The sequence below is a fragment of the Pteropus vampyrus genome, unplaced genomic scaffold (assembly GCF_000151845.1).
Source record: "Pteropus vampyrus isolate Shadow unplaced genomic scaffold, Pvam_2.0 Scaffold114, whole genome shotgun sequence".
In the NCBI taxonomy this organism is placed as follows: domain Eukaryota; kingdom Metazoa; phylum Chordata; class Mammalia; order Chiroptera; family Pteropodidae; genus Pteropus; species Pteropus vampyrus.
Window position 1 is genome coordinate 2,518,290 of NW_011888895.1, and position 5,787 is coordinate 2,524,076.

A 5,787-nucleotide genomic window follows, 5' to 3' on the forward strand; every position below is an offset into this window, starting at 1 on the left:
CCCTTTTAGCTGAGCCTGCACGAGGGTTTGACCTGCCCTCCTCCGCCCAACTTAGTTAGATTAAGAAACCCGAACCACAAATGCCACTCGAAGGGGGCTTAGGATCTCGAAGGGCCCATGCAGTTTGGGGAAGGCGGGGCCAGGGTTAGTGACGCATCCAGTGAATGGTAAATCCTGTCACGTCCAGCATGGCTCTGGAAAATCAATCTGAGTGGGAACGGTGGGAGATTGAAGAAAGAAAGAAGACAGAAAGCAGGGATCGGGAGGTCCACTGTCCACTGATGGTGGAGTAGTGGCCTAGTTTTATTTTTGCAAGCTACTTTTATACAAGAGCACACAGTTGCTGGCTAAGATAAGATTATCCACACCCAACCCACACACCCTGCTATAATCTTTTGCAGTTTCGTCCGCTCAGGGTTATGAGCCTGCTCCCTACCTCGGAGCAACACCGCATCAGTTCATACTTCTCCATTCTCAGGAGGGTTCCTAGAGGCAAGGCAACTCTTGGTTGACCTCACAGATTGCAAGGATCTTGTCAGCTTGCAACTCGCCCTCTACAGGTTAGCAGAGAATTAGGGTGGGGTGGGAATTACAGGAAGCCTCTGTATAGCAAACAGCCGTACGAGTTAGCGCACATGCACACGCACACACACGCACACATACGTGTGTGCCCACGCAAGTGCACACACATACACAGAGACATTCACACATGTACACATGTTTATGCACATATGTATGCACACACATATATGCACACGCCACCCATATAAACTCATACATGCTATGCATATGCACACATACAGGTATCTACACATATGTGCACACTATACATATAGAAAAATGCACACTGCGCACATACATATTTACACATTAGCACACATATAAACACATATCATATGCACATACATATATATACGAACATGCACAGACACACACACAAATGCACACACATAGGAAGACACACACAGCAAACAGAATACAGCAAAAATCCAGGCTGCCTTCTGGACAGCTGTTGAGGTCCGGTCTCTAGGATCTTCTCCAGGGCTGGCGGCAGTCCTGCCTCTGGCTAACAAGACACTCCTTAGATCCTTAATTTAAATTCTCCAGAGTTTCGGTTACTTGCATCTAGAAGAATCCTAATTCACATAAAAGCCCCACACGTACCGTCAACTTGGAAAGAGAGTGTAGAGTAATATAAAAGTCAGTGAACTTTTTTTCTCAACTTGGAAAGGCAAAGTAACCAAATTCCAATATTTCCCCAAAAACCCAATTTATAACTTTGGCTTTCTGATTTGAAAAAGCATCAGAAGACCATAAATAATAATAATAATGATAACAGAGATTTTTAAGAGTGGATTTTAAGACTAAATTTTGAGTAAGGAAAAAAATTCTTTCTCCAAAATAACAACAACAAAAATAGCATATTTTTAAAATTTATTTTATAGAAGGTCACAAAATAGAAACTTTAGATTGAGTTATTTAAGGGGTTTATTCATTTGAGCGGTCTTTGAAACAGTTTATTTTTTTGTAAAAGCAAACACTCAGAAAGGCAGCTATAATTAATCTTAAATAATTTTGAAAATGCCTGTAAATACCCGGAGTGTGCAGAAATGTGTTTGGTTCATTTAATATGTGTTCAGTGAGTGCCTACTGCACACGGCCCCCTGCAATTTCCAGAACAAAACAAGAAGCAATCGAAAGAGTTACTCAGTGACACTGTCCCGCCTGGCACATGAATAGGCTAGTTCATCCCTGCACAGGCATGTTGTGTAATCCATTGGATCCATTGTAAATAACCAAATGTGGCTTTCTGGGCCCTTCCCTCCTTTTATATTCGGTAATTGCAGTGGCTGACACCAAGGATGTGTAAGAGGAAGAGAAAGGATGGGCGGTGGTCGGATACACTAAAATTTGTGCCCCTCCCTCCATTGCAAAAACAGAATCATTGAGAGCAGCCCTTTGTCGTTGTTGTTGTTGTTGTATAGGGTGGTACTTTGTGTTGTCCAGTGTTTTTTTTTTTTTAAATTTCATCCATCCCCCCCACCCCACATCAGCTTGTTCTCTATGTCTATGGGTCTCTGTTTCATTTTGTTTATTCATTTGTTTTGTTTTTTTAGATTTCACATATAAGTGAAATGATACAGCATTTGTCTTTCTCTGTCGGACTTATTTCGCTTAGCGTAATACCTTCTAGGTCCATTCATGCTGTTACAAATGGCAAGATTTCATTCTTTTTATGGCTGCATAATATTCCATTATATATATGTTCCATATCTTTATCCATTTATTTATATATGAACACCTAGGTTGCTTCCATATCTTGGCTATCGTTAGGCTGCAATGAGCATGGAGTGTAACTGAGAGCAGCTCTGTACCCATGTTGGTTCCTTTCCCTTCTGGGTATCTCAAAATCTGGCTCAAACCTGCCAGCCAGTGAGAAAGGAAGCTCCCTAGTTAGACAGATGCTGAAGCATAAAGCTTAGATTCCATCGCCACAGCTTGAAAAAGAGGGACAGTTAATTCCCAAAGGACACGCGAGGAATTTTATGCCTATTATGGCACAACAGTTTCGAAAAAGAATACCCTCCAGTCTGATCTAAGATTTCTGCCCGAGAAATTTCTGCAATTGTACCGAAGCGGTGCGTTTTGCTCAGTTTCCACCTGTGTTGTTGACAGCACATCTTTTCTGTTTTTCCTCCTTGGGGGAGACCACTGACGGTTGGTGATGCTAGTATCAGTGAAGGCGCAAGGCACAGCGCTGCCTTCCTTAAACTTACAAGGCAGGACAAAGATGGAAGTTACTATAAAATTTTATTTTCTAAGTGGGAAGAAGAATCTGATGTTTTATTACTAAATATGTCGCCTGCAATAGGACGAGGTCCCTGGGCGCCCAGATGTGAGGGCGTGATGATAACCCTATTTATCGAGAACGTCTGTCACTTCGCTCTGATAGTCTGAGAGCTCTTTGTCCTTCACGTTCCATGTCCAGCGCTGGCCTTGAGCATCTGAGAGTGCGCCCTGCGTGGCGGGCCGTGCAGGGTGAGATTCAGCAATTCCCCGGGGGCATCACCCCTGCTCCCCATTTGGAAACTCAAGCACCTCTTCTGCTCTCAATCTCCCTACCTCTCTCATTCCCTTTCTTTTCCTCTCCTCTCCTTGTCCTCTGCTTTATTTTCCCTCTTCTCTACTTTTTTTTGTTGTTTTCCTTCTAATTTTTCTGTTTCTTCCGGTACCAAGCGGGCAGAGGCAGCACAGGAATGACAGCAGGTGTTTCTGCCTGGCCCTTCACTGCCTGTTGGCTTGTGAGAAGGTCATTCTTTGATCCTCAGTTCTAAGAATCCAGAGTAATCATACTTGTTTGTGAGGATTATGCGAGCTAGTTTATGTATACATCCATTGACTATTTAAGAGCTACCCAAATGAAAGCAGTCTTATTCTTGGAGTCATGCAGACAACTAAGATATGTCATCCTCTTTACTCTGCTGTCTGGGGAGGGAGAAGAGAAAGACAAAGGAGGCAATCCAGAGTCACTGAAGGAATGTGTGTGTGTCTTAGTAATAACTAACTGCATTCTAAAGTCGATTATAGGTCACTTTGTCTTTACCATTGGCCGAAGGTCGGACTTGTTCTTTCCTCCCTTAGCTTAGAGGCTTGCCAGCTGTGATACTTTGCTCTGCGTGCATTTCAGGTTTCCCTGCTTTCCCTTCTGGTGCTTTCTCCCCTCTCTCCCCTTTGTCTGTGTGCTGTAAGAGGCTTAGCATAAGCCAGGATTGAAAAGAGCTTCCTGTCCTAAGGGTGATGACAACAGGGACCCACCCAGCAACAGGTTGGTGTTTTTTCCAAAACTAGTGCCTCTTCCCCTTTGTCACCCTTTTCAGAATGTCTGGCTGGGTTTACAGAGAGTTTCGACTCTGCAGAGTCATGCACTTTGCTGCACTTCATCTAACCTCTCGTGGCCTTTATCACATTCTTTTTTTTTTTTAAAAAAAATACCGGCTTTATTGAGATTCATATAATTCACATACCATAAAATTCACTCTTTACAGGATAATTCTGTGATTTTTAGTATAGTAATGGAGTCAAGCGAACATCACAACCACCCAATTTTAGAACATTTTCTTTAACCGCAGAAGAAACCCCACACCGTTTACTAGTCACTCCCCCTTATCCTCCTTACCTCTCCCAGCCCCTGGCAACCACTAGTCTACTTTCTATCTCTATGGATTTGCCCATTACGGACATTGCGTATAAGTGGAATAATATAATATACGGCCTTTTGTGACTGGCTTCTTCTTGAACTTAGCATAGTTTTTCAACGTTCAGCCATGTTATAGCATGTGTTAGTAATTCATTGCTTGTTATAGTTGAATAATAATACTCCATTGTACAGATATACATCTGGTTTACCCATTCATCAGTTAATGAGCATTTATTTGGATTATTTCCACTCTTTAGCGATTTTGAATGATGATGCTATGAACCTTTGTATATAGGTTTTTGCATGGATGCATATTTTCACTTTTCTTGGGTCTATACGTCGGAGAGGAATTGCTGGCTCATGTGGTGGCTCTTTAACTTTTTGAGGAACAGCCAAACAGTTTTTCCGAAGTGGCTGCCCCATTTTATATTCCTGCCAGCAATGTAAGATGATTCCAATTTCTCCAGGTCCTCACATCACATTCTACTTTGAGTTATCTTTGCCTGTTTATTACTATTCCTGTTGGATTTGAGCTTCTGGAGGGCACCAACTGCCCTAAGGTGTCATAATAACAACCAAAGCACATAGCATGTTCTGAAAAAACTTCAGCTGTGAGCTGGATATAATTTTTTTTTTATTATAATCAGTTACAGTTCCTAACTAGATGGTAAGCCTCCTTTAGGAGGAAATACATCTCTTCCAAACAATCTAGCCCATAAACAGAGCTACCATTTATTGGGCCCTTACTGGATTTTTACCATATATGACTTTATTTTTCTGGTGCAGAAACTGAGATTCACTGGTTACTTGCCCAAGTAATTAACGGCAAAGCTGAAATTCAGATTCGAGTTTCACTGTGCATGTTGTCCTTCACAGTGCAGGAATTCTATTTTCCAGGGACGAAGAAAGAGAGAGACAGAGGATGGGAGGGAGAGGGAGAGGATTTCATCTGAGGATCTGTTTTCAATCCATAAGCTCCCCAAAGGCAAGGTCCAATGATTTCCTCCTTTTGTTATCTCCCATGGTACACTGTAGATAGTGGTAAGTCAAAACATTATTTCTGATTATATACATTTTGAACAACGATATATAACTAATAAGGTGAATATAAAAATAAGGTATCGTTGTCATGGTCTAGTCCAATTCTACTGGCGACTATATGTGATAATATACGGTAAGCATCTAACCACTTGACAATGGTCATGGAGCCCTAGCCTGGACCACATCACACTTAAATCTCCAAAAGTTGGCCTCTGTGCTTCAAAACGTCACCGCATGAGAACCACAGAGGCGCTGCCAACTTAGCTATCATCCGGCGCCCAAGACCCTGACTGGCGCCAACCAACTGGCACCAGCTGTTGGAAAAGCGGAAAAGGCGAGAGACGGCTTTGCCCCTAACCAGCAAGGCCGCTCTGAGGCTTCAGGCTGAGGGCAGGGCAATGAGCATCACGTGAGAAGAATAGCGCTCCCCTATTGGCCGTCCCTCCCGGCGGGGCGGGACACAGTAACACGGCGGGGACCGGCCTTAAAGGGCCCACGCTCCGTCCGCCGGAGCTCCGCCCCTGGGGCCGGGCGGGGCGCCGCGGGGA

At 43.3% G+C, this 5,787-nt stretch overlaps 1 protein-coding gene across 1 annotated transcript in view; it reads left to right on the forward strand.

Annotated features, from left to right (window-relative positions):
- Positions 1-5,787, forward strand: part of LOC111743457 — an 81,481-nt gene that overhangs the window by 17,235 nt on the left and 58,459 nt on the right. The gene's annotated exons all lie outside the window — the stretch shown is intronic.